Source organism: Armigeres subalbatus, chromosome 3 (genome assembly GCF_024139115.2).
Source record: "Armigeres subalbatus isolate Guangzhou_Male chromosome 3, GZ_Asu_2, whole genome shotgun sequence".
Taxonomy (NCBI): Eukaryota; Metazoa; Arthropoda; class Insecta; order Diptera; family Culicidae; genus Armigeres; species Armigeres subalbatus.
In genome coordinates this window covers 424344174-424364730 of record NC_085141.1, presented here as the reverse complement: position 1 = coordinate 424364730, position 20557 = coordinate 424344174, and the positions used below count along the sequence as shown (strand labels likewise).

Below are 20557 nucleotides of genomic sequence, written 5' to 3'. Positions count from 1 at the left end.
GTACATGATTAGTATTTGTAGAATTCGAATGATAAACAATTTATGACAATGACGAAAATAGGATTGCTACCGAAATAGATCTACTAACTATAGCAATCAGAACCATTCAATAAAAAACTTAGAGTGTAAACGATTCCCACTTATTTGTTAATATTTAAATTACCAATACCAACGCTACACATCTAAACGTAATTCAGCTCGAAGCATTATAATTTTCTAACACATGCTTCCATCACGTCTCGCTAGGAACTGGAACTGGAACAGAAACTTGAGGGAAGGGAACGCCTTTAGCATATCTATCGATACACACCACATTCTCATTGATTGACGACAATTGCCTTTAATTGAACGCCAGAAATCATATTAATGTTCTCAATCATGTCCCTCGCACTCGCATGTCCCTTCCTCGCTCCCTCGGAACTGGTTCAGTCCCTTTACGCAGTTAAATTCCTTCGTGTGTGCCTCATTTGAGATATCTCGGGCTGGCTGGTTGATTGTGTGTATAATTCAGCGCATGGACAGTTTCTTCTACATCGAACACAATCATTAATATAAATCAAGCATTGATTTATAATTATACCCCTATTTCGTTGCTCTCTCGGAATAACTGACTGGCGGTGCGAGCAATTGCACACACGTCGTCGTCAAGTCGAGCCAGAGCCATGCTCGGATCCATAACAACAGCAACCAAGGGGAGAACTTATAATCTCTTAACAAATTGAAATTATTGTGCATAAATTACGAAGCTGAGCCACGCAAAACAGTAGATCATGGAGACTCCAGGCTAATTTGAATTGTATTATTTCTAAAGCCGTCGATGAAGCAAACAACATTTGAAAAATCAGTACCTAGAAGTAGTTCCATCTGGGAAGGAGCTCTCACTTTGCATCGCATGGGCTGTTGCGATCGCATCTCATTTAACATCGCGCGCGCTTTATGCGTATGAGTTGGATTGGGCGCAATGCGCAGTACTTGTTCCTTGCGTTCTGTCGGTGTGCGCAGGAACTGTTCTGCATACTGGTTGCGGTTTTTAATTAAGTACCATATTTTGTTCGAGCGTAGCAGTTCCAGGGGCAACAGTGGACGATGTCGTCGGACATCGGGGGGGGGGTAACTGCTTAGTAGAATGTAGGGCTTCAATTAATTATTCAAATATTTGTTATGATTCCTGGACAATTGTTCACCACAGTCGGAGGCAATATTGGACGAGTACTTGATTCGTCGAACGACGACTTGATCAGGGGGGAAATCGTTGACGTCATCTGTGGTTCACTTACAGACGACAATTTATAATAGTCAATGAGTAATTCAAATTTGATCAACGATGAATTTAAATAGAACTATTCAGCATCTATACTACCAGGAATGGGTTGAAAGAGTTCTGATGATATGTGTCTCAATTGCACGGTTTTGGTTTATAAATTTTTAATTTCTTCTTCTACTTATTGGCATTACATCCCACACTGGGACAGCGCAGCCTCGCAGCATGGTGTACATTAAGCACTTCCACAAATATTAACTGCGAGGTTTCTAAGCCAGGTTACCATTTTTGCATTCGTATATCATGAGGCTAGCACGATGATACGTTTATGCCCAGGGAAGTCGAGACAATTTCCAATCCGAAAATTGCCTAGACCGGCACCGGGAATCGAACCCAGCCACCCTCAGCGCATGGTCTTGCTTTGTAGCCGTATGTAGTTTATATGTGTAAAAGTCACATCATTTTCAAAACAGTACTTTCATTTTTAAATCCAATAAAACAATAAAAATAAATATTATTCTTCAAAATATTCAAAAATTCATGGAAAAACTGAAATGAGAAGAAAATCATATCAAATCCACATGAAAATATTTTTTTCATTGAGTTCAAATTAAATGTCAGTCGAGACACTGAAAACGCCCTCACAGTTGAGGTCGAAATACGTATCTGTAAAAGATAACAAAACGTAGTGGAATTAAATGGAAAGTGCTAAACTCGTCTTAGGCAGTTGAAGAAAAAATTGAAACCCAGGATTCCCTGGCAAATGATCAAAAGCAACTACAGTCAAACCTCCATGAGTCGATATTAAAAGGACCATCGACTCATGGAAATATCGAGATGTGGAAGAGAATAATCTTTAGAATGCTGTTTTAAGGGACCATCACAGGAACCCATAAAATTTGTCGATATGATATTATGTTTTTGAAGGCAATACATATAACAACAATAACACGCAAAACAGAATTTAGTCTTTTCAGGTGGCGCCTATGTTAATTGTTTTTTCTTAATAAAAATTTACATGACGACAGTATATTTTTTATTTGATGTGTAGTATCGACAGCTTCCAACTAGTTGATGACATTCCGTTCTAAATCGTTCGACGCAAATGAACAATTTCAAAATAATAATTTTTCGTTATATTTCTTTTGCGAGTTTTCGGGGCAGCAGGAACTGGGTTAAGGACAAAACGTTGAAAGACAAAATGTCGAAAGACAAAAGGTCGAAGTCCGGTCGAAAAGGACGACAGGTACAAAAGCTCGAAAGAACCTTTCGATCATTTGTCCTTTCGACCTTTTGTCAGAGATTCGCAGGAACAATGTCCAAGGGCTTGACAAACCATCCTCTGGTCACTGCAAGTTTCGGATGGGATTGCGTTTGAAAATCGGATGGGATTGGGTTTGAAAAAAAAAAAACTGTTCAACTTCTTTAAAACTCTACAAGTATCCACAAGTAGGATCTACTAAAGCGACCGAGTGCCGCCTCAAATACGCTAGCCCAAGTCTTGGTGTTGGGTGGGACCTGACTCGATAGCCCCTCGGAGAGAGGTGGTAGGCCCAATAAGCCGCCTGTAAAACCAACCGTTACGAACTGGGTAATCCGCCGCGTAAAAACCGAATCCAGCGTACATCTGAAACTCAAAAAAAGTCCAATACGTTCCGGGCTAGTTCATTCCTAGGCCACGTACTGATTGTTATTAAATCTTTTGTCGTCTGTGTATACGACAAATCACGGTAGCTGAATTTTTCTTTTTCTCTGGAATAACAAACTTATGGAAAAATTCAAGACCTTTCTCAAAAATAATTCATTTGAATTAGCAAAAATATATAATCTACCTAATTAACCTTACAAAAAAAGTGTGACCTCATGTAACCTAGCTCCTGCATAACCTGGTGTTAAGATAGTAGGCAGAGTGGCCTCAACCTTTCCCACGACTCACCAAAACGATCATTCAGCGGTTTGATCTTAGCCAGGCCCTAAGTATCGGTTTTGGCACACGATTATACTGGAAGTTGATGCCTGCGCATTGCGCGGATTTGTCGGCCGGAGGAGAGAGTTGGACAACGGTTCAACACACGCTTTGTTGAAGAACTGGAGACGCGTGCTGCAGATAGTCCGAAAGGTGACAGCGTGGAAGACCATTGGACCGCCATCAAGAATGCCTTCATCGCCACCAGCGCGAATAATCTGGGCGAACTGCGCACCCAGATAAACAATGGATAACCGATGAGACCTGGAGGAGATAGAGGAGCGAAGAGAAGCCAAAGCAGCGATAGAGCGATCAAAAACCAGAGGAGCAAAAGTCTAAGCCCGTCAATGAATCTCGGCTCTGGAGAAGGAAGTAAAACGCTCAAGTCGACAGGACAAGCAAGCGTGGGAGGATTCTCTGGCCGACAAAGGAGAGAAGCCGCAGGAACCGGGGACATTCGCCTCCTCTACGATATCTGCAACAATGCCTGTGAAAGGCGCAAATGATCAGTTATTGACCGACCCAACTGACCAGCTGAAACGCTGGTTCGAGCACTTTGAACAACTGTTTCAAGTGCCAGCCAGGCCATCACCACCTCGGCATGATCTGCCTAGGATCCGACGTATAACACGCGTCAATACCGAAGCATTGAATCCATCACTCCTAGAGATTCAGCCATCCAAAGCATGAAATCGAATAAAGCCCCAGGGGTCGATCGCATATCAGCCGAGATGCTCAAAGCTGACCCCATGACATCCGCTCAACTACTGCATCGTTTATTTCGTAATATCTGGGACACCGCAACTTTCCCGGTCGACTGAATGCAAGGTATCTTAGTGAAGGTGCTCAAAAAGGGTGACCTGTTGCTGTGTACCGTTCTCAAAGTTCTATGCAAAATTATCCTAGCCTGGATTCAGGAGAAGATCGATGCGACTCTTCGGCGGCAGCAAGCCGGATTCCGTGCCGGAAGATCCTGTGTGGGCCATATTGTCACGCTCCGCATCATTCTGGAGCAGGTCAACGAATTTCAAGAGTCCCTTTACTTGGTATTCATTGACTACGAAAAAGCATTCGACCGTCTCAATCACGAGAATATGTGTGGCGCCCTGAGACGCAAGAGGGTTCATGAGAAAATCATCGGCTTCATCGAGGCACAGCACGAGGCCTTTTCGTGTAGAGTGCTGCACAATGGGGTCCTGTCCGGCCCTATCCGGGTCGTAGCTTGTATGATACAAGGATATATTCTATCACCGATGCTGTTCCTCATCGTAATCGACGAGATTCTGGTAGGTGCGATTGACCGTGAACCAAACCGCGAGCTGTTATGGCAGCCTATAACCATGGAGCACCTAAACGACTTCGAATTGGCTGATGACGTTGCACTCCTCGCTCAACGGCGCTCTGATATGCAAAGTAAGCTCAACGACCTTGCCGAGCGCTCCTCTTCGGCAGGTTTAGTCATCAACGTCAACAAAACCAAATCGTTGGATATAAACATGGTGACCCCTTCCAGTTTTACAGTAGCCGGGCAACCAGTGGAGAATGTTGAAAGCTTTCAATATCTTGGTAGCCAAATGGCGTCAGACGGCGGTACCAAGATCGACATAGGCGCACGGATCAAGAAAGCAAGGGCTGCCTTTGCGAGTTAAAGAAATGTCTGGAAAAACAGGCAGATAAGTGAACGCACCAAAATACGAATTTTCAACTCTAACGTAAAATCTGTGCTGTTATACGCTAGCGAAACATGGTGTGTATCAGTGGAGAGCACTCAACGGCTGCAGGTGTTCATCAACAGATGCCTACGGTCAGGGCCGGATTTAGACGGAAGGGGGGCCCGGGGCCAACAGCTTGTGGGGGCCCCAAAATGTATAAAAAAGGTTGGTTTTGGTACATAATATTTGTGGGGGCCCGGGGCCACGGCTCCCCCGGCCGCGGCGAAGCCTCAAGCAAGGTTTAAAAGAAGTTGTAGTGATCGCAGTGCCGCGGCTGTTCCTGGAGGATTTTGCAACGGATGGATTACGCGCCACCTCCGAAGAGGACCACCCGTCGTGTTAATTAGCCCGGCTAAAGACTGTTTACTGAACCAGTCCGGAAATTGTTCAACATACCAGGAACATGCATAATAGACCACGCAGACTCGAATTGTCTAACCCACAATACTGACAATCACACTCTCACAACCCTGACAAACGAAACCCAGAACACTCCCAAATCCTATCACGTGTCTACAGTATAAAGATATCATCAGGGATAACAATCTTCGCGCTCCATCTTTCCTTCTCACTTCGAAATACGAGAGCAAATCGGATCACTATACGCGGACAAGACAAAAACTAACGCAAAACGTGAAATGCCCCTCGGACTCAACTCAATCACATATGTATCAAACTTTTAACAATGATTAACAACAACAGAAGATACACATTTTATTTGAGAACATCATTACAATTGGCGTTTTATTCCGGATCACGTTGGCAGGCCTAACTAGCTCCTCTCAACTTCCCTAGCTTGTGCGGTCTTGAAACACTTCATCTACTCCTAGCGCTTTTCGGTGTCATACCACGTCTTATTCTACTTGGCCATTTGGCCACTGCGAGAGACTCCAACTGGACTTTACGGTGGTTCGCCTATACTACCTGCAACAGCGTACTCGGAACCGCGAACGGGTCCGGAAAAATGGTTTTGGGAAAACTTACTGTTCAGGACGACTCGATCGGTCGGGATTTGACTGAGGGTCGCTGGTTGGAGTGCAGTATGGACGGTTGATACTCCCTTCCGCCTTCGTCAAACCTTGAGTCCAGAGCGTGGCAAGGGTTGGCGATGGCGTGCAGGAGGTGGTTTTGTCGTCTAGGCTGTTCAAAATAAAGACGGCACAGGTCGTTGACCGCGCAGACAGGTAATTGACACACTTAGAATACACTAATTACACTTAACTCTTGGTCTTATTACCTTTACTATACAAGACAGGGTAATATAATAACAAAGGAAAAAAATCACTGTCCGTCGATCCTTGACTTGCTGAACTACACTTTTGGCTATCGCACCGTTTTCTGGCTGCTAAGTAGTATATCGCGTGATCATTATCCGATATTCAGGTAACCATCTCACACATATCATTCTAAAAAATCTCATATACAATCGTTATTCTGCCATTCCGCACAAAACCACATTCCTTCTGCAATTCCGGACGTACTCATATTATGACCTTATAGGGTAAGGGAGGTATTTTGGACCACCAGTTCGACGGCTCATATTTTGGACCACTGAGTGCAAATTCCTTTTGGTGGTCCAAAATAAGAGCCCCCGTAAGGGTGGTCCAAAATACATCCTTTACCCTATGACCATATGTACTTGATTCACGATTAAAACGGAATTCTTTTGCAAATCCAAAAGGGATCCTTCTGTGATTGCGGAACAGAATCATTCTGCGATTTTGAGAATAATAATTTTGTAATTCCGATCGCAATTAATCTGCTGTGTCAAAGGGAATTCTTCTGCGATTCCAACCGAAATTATTCTCTAATTTCTGGCGAAAACTCCCTGTTGTTGTTCCCTGCGAAATTCTTCTGCGATTCCTAACGAAATCTTCTCCGTTTTTGACGGATTCTGAATAGAATCATTCGGTGATATCAGAAACTTCGTTTTAACTTAAATCATGAACATGATTCACACCGGCGTTTTAACGTTTCTTTACATAAATTTCCATAGGTTGTAACAGTTCAGAAAATCTAAGGATGGCTGTATACATGATAAGCCAACGATCATATCAAATGTTTTATAGCAAACAAACTCGATATCACTCGGACAACCCGAGTGAACTCGAGTGAATTATAAAATATCAAAAATATTGTCTGGGAACTGGGACTGGGAACGTAAAATAAATATACCTATGGTCAAAAACTATATTAAGCGCTGATGTGAGATCGCGACGAATGATTGCAGAAAGTTGAATTTAAAGAAAACGAGACAGACTATCAACGGTAGGTTCAAAGGTTTATTGGATGAAAAGGGACAAAACCTGATAATGAATCGAAAAACGATTAACTTCCGCCAAAGATCGCGTCGGTGGTAGTTAAACTATGGTCAAATGGATCAAATATAATCTCCTCGTTTGAACAGCACGTCCACGTCCAGTTTTCGCATGAAGCTATTCAGATGTTTCTGGAAATAAGCGACTGAAAAGTTCTTTAAAAGTGAAGTTAATATCAAGAATTGTGGACTTTAGTCCTTAAATAGATTATCAAAACTCGACTAGGATTTAGCTATAGCTTATTCTTCTTCTTCTTATTGGCATTACATCCCCACACTGGGACAGAGCCGCCTCGCAGCTTAGTGTTCGCTAAGCACTTCCACAGTTATTAACTGCGAGGTTTCTAAGCCAGGTTACCATTTTTGCATTCGTATATCATGAGGCTAGCACGATGATACTTTTATGCCCAGGCAAGTCGAGACAATTTCCAATCCGAAAATTGCCTAGACCGGCACCGGGAATCGAACCCAGCCACCCTCAGCATGGTCTTGCTTTGTAGCCGCGCGTCTTACCGCACGGCTAAGGAGGGCCCCTATAGCTATAGCTATAGCTATAGTGTCAATCCAATCAATCAAAGACGAGATCACGTGTCGGAGAGTGATTATCTCCTAGGTAATAAAAATGATGCCCTGTATTAGATACTCTAACTAATCCAATATTGTATACAGTTAATTGTGATTGGCACACTAAAAGACAACCGAAGTCGTCGTAGGAGTGATTAGTGCGCAGTTGGAAAAGGTAAAGGTCCAATTATACTACTTAAAGGCAGGGATATTCATTTATCAATGATAACTAAATGGTTTGACTCAATGCGGTGAGGAAAAAGTTGCTCATTGAGTATCTTTGAGCCTCTTTTCTCGAAGGACGGAATTGGTGGTGGCGAATAAATTTATGATAATTAGTTGGCTAATCTAAAGGGTAGCCAGTAGGTTATTGTATTTATCGTGTTTGTTTAGAAAACAATTCAATCCCTGTCCTGTCATAATGCGGGTTTAGGACTGTTCCATTTAATTTTTACACGTTGAAGACATTCCCTTAAAAAAACTTAATATATTTTAATCAAAATTGAAGCAGTCGAACAAATCTTGTATTAATCGGTCAAAACGGTATACACTGGAGTCGCTTTTCATGCGGTTTAATATGACCGCTTTGCAAGATTTCCTCACCAATCGATTCGGCTTTGGCTCCGCTGTGTTTATATATTCAAAAAGTTTGCAAATCTGGTGGGGGAAGCTGGAAAACTGTCTAAATACAATATTAGGGCCAGTTGGGAGAGAACCCAATGCGATCGCACATAAAATGATCTAGAGTGCGGCGCTGCAATGAACACAACAATTGACAGGAATGCAAAATAATGCAACCCCGAGCAAGGTCGGGTACGTTCAACTAGTCTCTATATATAAAAATGAGTTTGCATTTCCTTTGAGGCAATATAACAATGAGGTGGACAAATTTACAAGATTCTCTCAGTAATCGATTCGTCTTGGGATCAGCTGTGTTGGTAGGTACATACTAATAGTTGATCAATTTGCAGGGGAAAGTTGGGAAGTTGTCTAAATGCAACGGATTTATGAGTTCTGAAGAAAGCCAGCAAGCTCGAACTGAAATCGATCTAGAGTGCGACGCCTCAATCAACTAAATGATTGACAGATCAAAAATAAAACCCGAGCGAGATCGGGCGGGTTCGCCTAGTATAAGATAATTTCGTCAATAATCTCTTTGCAATTCAAATTGTAATTGTTAACCAGATAAATGTAGAAATGCCTACATCAAGCTGCTTGTTGCTTAGAAGCAGTAAATAATTAATGTAAAGATAGAATGGTGTTCATTTCTACCCGTTCATGGATGCTATACACGGTCCCTATTCTCATGCTGGTCTCATAAAGGTACGAATGTGTGAGGCTGTTGTGCGGGTAGCGATGGTATGACAGAAGTGTGCTTTCATTTATCTGTACGTTCAGTTGGAAAGAACAACAAAAATGATGCTCCTCAAAGAGGCACATTGAGACAAACGGTTTCTCTCAAAGAGAGCCGCTCCTCATTTTTCCCACAACGAAGAGCATCTTTTTTTATGTTTTGATCATATCCGTGATGTTTTGTTGCTCATTTTTGATGAACTTTTTTTTTGCTCATTGAGCTCATTGTGCGAGTAAATGCCAAGCCTGCTTAAAGGTGTGTATATTAATAGGATGTGTTTGGCACAGCCACACCATGTGGCTTTTTCTCTCGGTTGGATTTCATCCACAGCTATTCTTGACCGCCACAAAACGTGGCGGAAAGGCACAGTTTCACCTTAACCATCAAATCACCCTTGGTGCACTGAAGAAATTAGCACAAGATCTACCGCGAGATCGGCCGCGGTATCGACTACGACATCGGCCGCTAGATCGGCAGCGGGATCAGTCGCGAGTTCCATCACGTGATCAACTACAAGATCAGCCGCGAAATCGACCGCTAGATCGGCTGCAAGATCGGCCGCGAGATTGGCCGCGAGATTGACTACGGGATCGACAACGAGATCGGCCGCGAGATCGGCCGCGAGATCTGCTGCGAGGTTGGCCGCGTTAACGGCAGTGAAAAGCGTCTAAGGCGCATACATCGCGTGGGCGTTAATCTCACCCACGCACAGAAGGACCAATCTTCAAAAAGACGGTCAAAAACCATTTTTTCAAAATGATCCAAATTGAAAACTTGAGTCATGGGTTGTTAGTAGAATACTTGACGATGAAGTAAACATAGTTTTGAGTCATTTTATTCGGGTGGATCATACCTTTACAGTCAATACAAGTTGAGCATGTTGACGATTTTTAATTCTGTTAAATCTTGTAACATTTATCTTACTGCTTCATTATGTTGGCCACAACGTATACATCATCCAAACCTATTATATTTGGCACCATTACAAAGTGTAGTACAAAAACTAATAAAGCCACGCATATACGTTCGTAAATTATTTTTGATCGCGCAGAAAGTACTCGGTCTTTATTATGTATAAAATTATTATTGTATTATCTTCTTGCTGTATTCATTGTGAAATTCAAAAAGGTACCCATCGGTACCCATCAATGAAATTCACACTGTAGTTTCATTTTTTTGCCAGGAATTCAATCCTGCAGAAAATAGGTTCCGCCACCCTCCGCCCGCTCAGTTATTTCGGTTTTACTGACGGTGGTCGTTTCGATCTTACCAATCAATTTTGATAAATACAGCAAGGCATAATATGTTTTCACTTCTCCTTCTACTTCTCATTTGTCCCAATACAATGATGCGACTTCAGCTGAAAATTGTCTAGGGGTCGTACACTTATTACGTAAGCGTTATTTTTGGGTTTTTCAATATCCCTCCCTTCATGTAAGATTTCTTACATACAAATGATTTTTTATTTATGGGTAAAACGACAGTTCCCCTCCCCCATAAGGGCATGCGTAATATGTGTGCGGCCCCCTAGTACCATTTGTTCTTGTCTAATGCATACTTTAATTAAGAAAATTCCACGTGATCATGAGTTTTTACAGGCACTTGCGCACTCATTACAGGCACTTGAAAATATTGTTAAAGAAAATAGGACAAACTATCAAGTCATGTCTTTTTTAGTCGCAATGCAGGGAGAGTATCTTGTTTGACCCCTACATCTGATTTTCCATACTTACTCTGTAAAAAGATCATTAGTTTTTTACATGAACCGTAATATCAAGAAACGATTTGCGCCTCTACAGCTTTACTTTGTGTGACGATACAAAATCCATTCTATATGTTTACAATTTATAATAATGGAATACAATTTTACGTTAGCACTGCAGTGAGGTGGCAGAAATTGGTAATTAAAGGTAGCAGTTAATATCTGTGAAAGTGCTCATAGAAATAGAACTCTACACTGGCGGCGCCAACCATTGATATTTGATGAGGCACCACTTGGTGCAAGCACGTTGTCTTTGAGAACGTTAGCGTGCTTGTGACGACTGGTGACCCACCTCTCGTTCCGGTAGTGGATCTCTAGCTTGCGGGTCGGTGATGCCGAGAAGATGAACCATCCATTCAATGAAATATCATAATATGTGGCCTGCTAGACAATTTTATTCACTTCTAACATTTTTGACCGTCTTTTTTGAATTGGTCCCACTGTGCCACGTGGCGAGAGTGAATTAGTGCCTCCCCCCCCCCTGTGGGTGGAACACCGTAGTTTCAAACCGACAACGATATTAGGAGCACATGATCGACAGCAGGGAAGCAGTCATCGTCATCAACGGCCGCAACGAGTATACACAGGTACCTCTAGAGTTAAGCCACGTAATAGCACATACCCGTAGCATTAGAACCAGATAGGTGTAGGTAGCCCTTAGAGAGAGTTAATCTCGAACGCACTAACGCACTGAAGTAAAGACCGGCGAATAAAAACCGTGACGACACATTGCGAATTTCTTGTGGTGGTTAGTTTTTTTGTGTAAGGAGAAATTTTTACAATTGATTGCGTATATAGCGGTTGGAGGGAGAAATATCCCTAATTATTTGAAATCGTTAGCGAGAATTAAGAGTGAGTAGGTAAGTTATTCGGGGATTCGAATTTGGATTTCGGTAGACACGAGAACCTGCCCGGAGTGTCTCTCTCGGGTTTGTCGGGCACATAGACACCGTACTGACATCCTTGAGTCTAACAAGGTTGGCGCTTAAGTCAGTATAGGAATTGTTGTCGAACGTAAAACACCCTCACTTTACATTGGCGCCTAACGTGGGGCGGTCCAGAATAGTAAAGGCATGGACGATCAAAGTTGCAAACGAATTCATTATTCTATGGAATGAATTACGCGAATTAATTAAGTTTAAATATAGTTAAGTTTGAAAGCGAGTGTTCGAAATCTTATTCAAAACAGTAGTCCTTTACGATTCTGAGTGAAATCTTTCTGCTATTCTAAATGAAATCCTTTTGTGATTCAAAACAGAATGCGATTTCAAAAAGAATCCTTCTTCGAATCCAAAGGGATTATTTTTGATATTTTGACTAAGTCAATCTGTGATTTAGAACTTTCATCCGCGGTGTAGGAAAAAAATATTTTACAATTTCGAAACGAATCTGCGATTCTGAACGATGTTCTTTTGCATGTCCAAACGTAGTTATGTTTCGATACCAGCCGGAATCATCATGTGATGTTGAACGGAGTCCTTTTGCGATGTAAAACAGAAATATTCTCAAATTCCGAACGGATTCCTTCTGCAATTCTGAACGGAGTTCTTCTGCGTTTACAAAAGGAATCAATTTTCGATTTCGAATGAAATCCATCTGCGATTCTGAACGGAATTCTTCAGCAAATCCCAACGGAAGCCATTTGCAATTTCGAGTGGGATCTTTTTGCAATTTCGAGCGTTCTTCCTGTGCGAAAGGGAAGCATCTCACGATTTTTTTCGGCATTATATTACGATTTCGGAAGAAACCCATGTACGATTCCAAGTCAAATGCAACTTGTTAGAAATAGGTTTAAGATAAGTGCCTGAAAAATGAATTAGACTTTTCCACTCGTTTTGTGTAAAAAATGTATTTTGGCCATAACTTCGGCGAATTTTCAATTCGAATATTCAAATAGGTCATATGGCCGAAAATGGGGCCATCCAAAAAACGCCAAACAAAAAACACATCAAACATGGGGGGAACAAGTTTTGACGAAGGAACCACATTTTTATTTTTTATTTTTTCAATGTTTGATAACACAAGAAGCTCTCGACCAGTAGTAGCCTTGTCATAAGACGAGTTACTTTTATTCCATTTAATTCCACCACTTGATTATTATTTTTATAGATACGTATTTTGACGATATTAAGTCTAGTCAAGTACGAAACACTGAAGCTGACCTTACTGTTGAGGTCGAAATACGTATCTGTAAAGTTACAATGAAGTGGTGGAATCACATGATTTGATTTCTTGTACATCACTAGAAATGAACACATGCTAGCGATGTACCAAAATCCGTTTCCAAATTATTAAGTGGTTTCTAGAAAGCCCCGAGTGTCGTTTGCTTACATCATGGCTTATGATGACCGGAAATGGTGTTTGACCGAACAATCGGCATAACGAATACGGCAATATCCTGATTTTATCACCCCCTGGTGATTTTTGGGGTGATAAAATAAGCAGTGTGACCAAACCGGAACAACCGGTTTCACAAACATGGATCAATTTACGCTTTGGAAAGTCAAAATACGTGATATTATCGGGTAGTGACAAAATCGGGTTAATACTGTAGTGTGAAGTGATTATTGATAAATAAGAAGTGAGAAGTAAGAAACGAGAAGTATAACGCACTTTAGAAGTGAGAAGTGTAAAATACAGAAGGGAGAAATAAGATGTGAAAAGTGAGACGTCTTACTTCTCTCATCATTTCTCACCTGTAAAACTTCTTACTAAAAAAGTGAGAAATGGAAACTGAATAGTGAGAAATAAGATGTGTGTAGTGAGAAATTTGATTTGTTTCTCCTCATTACTCACTTCTGAAATCTCACTTTTCACTACAAACTTCTCACTAATCATAGCGCGATGTAACAAGTGAGAAAATATAAGAAAGAAGTGAGGCGTCTTACTTATCACTTCTCTTTTTTCACTCATCTTTTTTCACGCTTCTTCGCTAATTATCGCTTTTCAAATTACATTAACCACTTAATATTTCACTATTGTTTGAACAAAAGACATTTTTGGCCGTTTGACCAGTTCGGCTAAACGGCTAAACCTACCGACAATTTTTTTTTGTTGATACGGTGCCGATGAAACGAAGCCGCTGATTGGCGGACCAATCATAGAAGTTTTTGTTTTTGCCCAGTTTTTCACTACGTTTGAAAGTATAAAAGAAATGTTCCATTTTGTTTTTTTGTCATTAGGTTTTTGTAATCTATACAGTGAAGAATAATAAAGTTAAGCGTGATGGAGTCATCACTCAAGAAGCTGAGCCCTGGGATTGCAGTATCCACTGCCCGTCTGGTCGCTGCATGGATTCTGCTGAATGAGATTTTTCGCCGTTCCCGTTTCTGCTTGGATCCAACTTGCGATTGGCGATTCCGCCACTTCTCAGAATACTTTATTGTGTGCTTCTTCTGCCTTTTCCAGCATTTTCAGAAAATATGTTTGGAGTTTCTGAGCTGTGAGGCACGGCTGTGGTTGATATCGGTCTGCTTGCTGCTCCGGCGATTGCGTGAGAATTAGGCGTTGGCGTCTGAAGCCAAAAATCACTATCATTAAAATGAACACATACCTTCTGGTTCAACTGCTGGGGTTATTTAGATATTACCGTACTGGATTAAAGCCGGAGAGTCTCGGATTTTTTTAAAGGAGGAAGAGCCGTTTAGCCGAATACCGTTTGGCCGAATGCCATTTGGCCAAATGCCACTGAAAGGGAATTATTTTTTGGCCAAATAGAACATTTGGCCGAATAGGACATTTGGCCGAATAAGATATTTGCTCGAATAGGACATTTCACCAGACGCTCTGAACGTACCTTCTCACTCTAGCTGATGTCAGAAGGACAACAGTGCCCAGGCTGCACTACCAGCTAAGTACACAACCCTTAGCTGGAGGCAGCCTTGACAAAACTTCTCCAAATCGCTAGAGTCAAATAAAATCATCATCAACAAAATGCTGCCTTCGCATCCTCACAATTGAGCGGAAGCGTTAAAAAGCAGAGGTACAAAAAACAGAGTGAGGAAAAGCAAAATAAATACACATGTGAGTGAGGCGTCGGGCGAAAGAGCACTCATTGAGCCTCCGGAGCGACGCTTTGTATATGAAAAAAATCTTGGAGGCTGTTTTGAGTGTGAGTGTAAGTGAGTGACGCATCACGAGAAAAAGATGAACAGATAGACTCGCTCTTGTTTCGCGACCCACAAGCTCGGGTTTAATGATGCACTGCACAGTGTTGTGAGTTTTGATGCTTATTTCTGCTCCTCAAAAAAACTCTTGCTCTTGCTCATTTTCTACTCGGCGAGGAGTTTTGGCAAGCCTGTGGAGGTCTTTTGTCATCGAACGACCCGTGATGCGTGAGATATAAACTTGTGGGGACCAGAGCTATGTTGGGCGCTCCTTCCTTGACTTGTAAAAAGTGAGTAGTGCGGGCAGTGAGACCTCTCTCTGCTACCCTCACTTCCCTTGAGGAGTGAGAAGTGAGACGTCGATCTTCTCACACCTTATTTGTCACTTCTCACTGTAAAAAATGAGAAGCGCGAAATGAGTAGTGTGACGTCTCACTTTTCACTTCGCGATTCTTACTTTCTACAGTGAGAAGAGAAAAATGAAGAGTGAGAAGTGAGACGTCTCACTACTCTCTTCACTGTTAAAAGTGAATAATGTGGGTAGTGCAGGCCTGGTAGTGGGTCACTTTTTAGTGACTTGGTCACTTTTTTCGGGCTAGTCACTAAAAAGTCTCGACCTCGAGTCACTAAAGTCAGTCGTTTTTCGACCTCAAGCCACTAAAGTCACTTTTTCTCGCAAAAAGTCACTATTTTCAACTATTTTGAAACTATGGAACAAGATTTTTTTTTGATAAAGCTTTATGTATCCATCGGATGATGCTTTGTTCATGGCGGAAATGAATTTACGGATCTTGGAAAAATGATCGCTCTTTATCTTCGCGAGCTATTTTAATCGCTGCTCTTATTGGCATTTCACCAGTAACTAATTGAAGGTGTTTTACGTCACAATTTATAAATTGGTATACAGTCATGCAAGCAGGAGACCTGTCGATTTAGAGTGTTTTTGAACTCAAACTTTATAGGGGCAGGTGAGGAGACTTGATTCTCCCCTGTTTTACCAAGAACTAAACTGCCCATGATCGCATATTTGTAACACTCGTGTTATTTTCTGCGAATCGTTCAGAAAGCTCAATTTAATGGATCTAATCCCACAACAGTTAAATAGGATTTACTTTCTTGCTTATCTGTGATAAGCTGGAAATGATTGAGTTTGTGAGGAGGATTAACAAACGATTTACAAAATCAACCAAAATGCATATGTTACAAATATGCGATCATGGGGAGTAAAGTAGTATTGATATAGCATATTTTTATAATAGATCCTCTAGATAAATGACCGTTATGTGGCGAGTTATTTTTTTAGTTGACAACCTTATTTGCTATTTTATTGATTGTGTTTTGTTCCACCCGAAGATAATTTTTAGTGGCCACTCAAAATTAGAACAACTTCTTCCAATAATGGCCAAATGCTATCATTTTTTTACAGCACAAATCCATAAATATGCTAATTGATCTTCACTGAAAAAATGCCATAATTCCACCACAATTTTAGGATATTTGTTTTTTGAGTTGTTGCCTTAATTTGAGGAGACTTTATCCCTCATTAGGCATCCATATAAAAAATTCAAGAAAATATTATTTGTTCTCAAGCGGCTATTTTTCTGTATATTTTGACAAATGTAATGAAGGGTTTGCTCTAAACAAATATTTATTGAGTAGATATCATAGAGTGGTGTTCTTGTCGCCCCAATTTTGAAGATTGCATGCGCTGTCGAATTCTATAGGAAAAATCGTTCATGAATACGCACAGCAAGTCGGAAAATCTGCGTATTTTGGATTAAAAATATTTAAAAAATCAGAGAGCATGGTCCTCATTAGAGGTCGAGCGTTCAATCCCAGGCTCGTTGTACATGAATCTTCATAATTTTTGTATCGTTTTCTACCAAAACGATCCTACGGTTGTTCCTGTCGCACTAAAAATTCCAAAAACATCCGTGGCATTTATGACAAATCAAAGAGTTCTCTGCATCTTTCTTAAGTAGCTAATCCAATGATCGTAATTTTCACTCATTCTCACGAGAAGAGAATGCTCATTCACGCAGATTTTCGCCGAGAAATAATTTTCAGGAAAGTGAAACAGGTGTTAAGAGTGATAACCATATTTCGCTCACTGCCAGTGGCGTAAAAATTTGATTTGCTTGCAGACTACTCATAGTTTTGAGTTGTCCTGCTTTTTAATGATATTGAGTAAAATTTTCGTGAGGTTAAAAAAGAGGGCAATACAATTTTACTTAGTCACTGAATAGATAAAAGTTACCGAGTACGATTTACGTTTCTCTTCTGAGTTCGTTGTAAGAGAAAAGAGTGGTGAGTGAAAGATGTTTTCCGCCACAAATTACGAAAAAAAAAATTCTCCTTCGACCCAAAATCGCTTGATTTCGCAATTGAAATTGGAAGTCACTATTTGGTCACTTTTTCTGCAACTGAAAGTCACTATTTGGTCCCTTTTTTCGTCAGCTTCGGTCACTAAAGTTACTATTTTGAGTGGCTTCGGTCTCTACCAGCCCTGGTAGTGGGTAGTGAGACGTATCACTACTCACTCCGCGCTTCTCATTTTTTACAGAGATAAGTGATAAAAGAGGAGAGAGCAGTGAGAAGTCTCACTTCTCTTTGTTCATTTTTCGCTTCTCACTATAAAAAGTGAGAAGCTCGAAGTGAATAGTGAGACGTATTTTCAGTATTTTATTTCTTAAGCCCGTACCCTGACCCGGACCCGATTTTTTTATCTCACAAACCCGTATCTGACCCGAACCCAATATTGTACTAATTTTCAAACCCGAGTCCGGTGATTCGGGTTGCAGGTTGCAGGTTTTAAAACCTGAAACCCCACCATATGTTCTGCCCGGTATCATGCGAAAGGTGTTGCTAATGTCTTCTTTCAAAGAACGCGTCTTCCCGGTATAAGGCGAAGGGAGGGGTTACGCCTTCTTTAAATGGATGCATTTGCCCGGTATCAGGCGATATGTATTAATAATGCCTTCTTTAAAAGAACGCGTCTGTCCGGTATACGGTGAGGGAGGGCAATGCCTTCTTTAAATGAATGCATCTGCCCGGTATAAGGCGAAAGGAGTTGATAATGTCTTCTTTAAAAGTATGCGTCTGCCTGGTATAAGGCGAAGGGTGGGGTAACGCCTTTTTAAATGGATGCATCTGGCCGGTATAAGTCGAATAGGCTTGATAATGCCTTCTTTAAATGGATGTATCTGGATGGAAGGGGCAATTGAAATTTTGAAAACTACTTCTACATATTCTGGGAGGCCTTCCTTAGCGGAAAGATGCGAGGCTGCCAAGCAAGACTATGCCCTTCTTCAGCATAGTCTTGCTTGGCAGCCTCGCATCTAGGTTTAACTTCTGAGCCGGTCTAGGAAATTTATTTAAAAAAAATTTCGACTTTTTAGGTATAAAAGTTTCAACGTGTTAAACTCGTGTTAAAGGAATGTAAAAAAATGAAACCTCGCAGGTAATAATTCTGGAAATGCAGAATGGACAAAGGCTATTATTATCAATAATCCGCGAAATGGTGCATTCCGCGAAATGCGACATTCCGCCAAAAGTCATTCGGAAAGGTACAAACCGCCAAATGTTATTCCGCGAAATGTTCAACCTTGAAAGGAATTCCGCGAAATAGTTTTCGGTGAAATGTTATACAATCTACTTCATATCTTCCTTGTTGTTTATTCAAATCGTTTGCAATTACACAGATAGAAAAAGTTGTTGAACTTTACACGAAAGTAATGCACATAAAGGGAATGCTAAAAAGAGCGTAAATTTAAACGATATTTTTGCCTGAATGTATGCAATTTCTATAGCATTATGCCACTTTTGATATGGTTCATGCAGTAGAAATTGACATAATGCTACAGAAATTGCATACATTTAGGGTGAACTTGTTGGAAATGATCCATGTACGCCCAGAATAGTGTAATTTTCCACGTCTTAATTTTTTACGCGCTTATTAGTTTTCATTATTTTTTTCTGTGTATACATGACAATAGTTGGTCAGAATACCTGTCAAACTGATACAGTGCTGCTAGATTATCTTATTTTATAACTTCAAAAAATACTACTCTTACCCCACGTGCACTCTTGCCCCACTCTACTCTAAATCTATTCGGTCAAATGTCCTATTAGGCCAAATGACCCTTTCGGCCAAATGACCCTTTCGACCAAATGACCTTTCCGGCCAGATGACCCTTTCAGCCAAAAGACTTTTTCGGCCAAACGATCCTTTCGGCCAAATGACCCTTTCGACCAAATGACCCGTTCGGCCAAATGACCCTTTCGGCCTAATGACCCATTTTGGGCTAATGACCCCTTCGTCCAAAGGACCCTTTCGTCCAAATGACCCTTTCGGCCAAATAACCCTTCCGGCCAAATGACTTTCGGCCAGATGGGTTTCAGCCTAATCGTTTGTTCGGCCTAGTGGCATTCGGCTAAATGGCTTTCGGCCGAATGGGTTTCGACCAAACGACCCTTCCCTGTCTAAACGTACGCAAACGTATCTATTCTGCTCAGCCCTTCACTGTCATGCGCTCACTTTGCTCAATATTACAAATAAACTTGGTAGGTTTTTCAAGTTTTTCAAAAGATACCGCCATCGGGGGTGACAATGGGTCTGGGGGGTGAGAATGGGTCGCCGCTTTCACCAGCAGTCTGGAGGTCGTAGAGCAAAATCGTTCGAAAAGGCCCTCAGATGCATTCAATCCAATCTTCAAGCATTTTAAGTGATTGAAACCAGGGCTGACAATAGTCATCGTCATAACACGAAATGCCATAGTAGCGACGAGTTGCATTGTCTTCATTGCTACTCTACACATCGTCAATGACGCGCACGACGTTAGCTTTCGTCGTGTAACAAAATCGTCATGACGAGATCGAAGAACGAAGACTTCATACCGTTATTCTTCAAGCGGCAGCTGCCATGCGAAGATTTTTACTAATTCTTTGTAATAATGAATTTGAAGCAACGTATGAAAGCGTTATGAATGTTATCGATACATTTATGTCATCAAACTTCCTACTATTTGTTTATTTGAGACGCTAATATGTTTTTAACCAGTCCGTCTATAATGACGTGCAATCAATTGTGTGAAGAAGTGACGACGAAAATCGTCATAGCTTTTGGCTGCGCGACTATCTTCGTGCTACGCATGCGGCGCGAAGAAAACGAATAGGTGTTGCGTCGTGCAATGTTATGACGAAGACTAAATTGTTTTCGCTTTCTTCATACGACAAGAATGACTATTGTCAGCCCTGATTGAAACAGTGACCCATTCTCACCCCCATTTGACCCATTGTCACCCCCGACCTTCTGATTTCATCTGTCCAATTGAAAGAATCAACAAATTGTAGACGCTGCATATGTTTAACTCAAAATCGAAAAAATTGCACCTCAAAGAAAAAAAAATAGAAGATTGTGTGCATAAAAGTCAGGGGTGCCTCAAACTATGCGATTGTTTTAAAAGGTACCGCTATTGCAAAAGCTAAAAACCACTTACTGCCTACAATTTACTGA

The 20557-nt window shown here is 41.2% G+C and overlaps 1 protein-coding gene across 1 annotated transcript in view; it reads left to right on the top strand.

Moving 5' to 3' along the window:
• LOC134227389 (uncharacterized) overlaps window positions 1-20557 on the top strand; it is a 251367-nt gene that overhangs the window by 52659 nt on the left and 178151 nt on the right. The gene's annotated exons all lie outside the window — the stretch shown is intronic.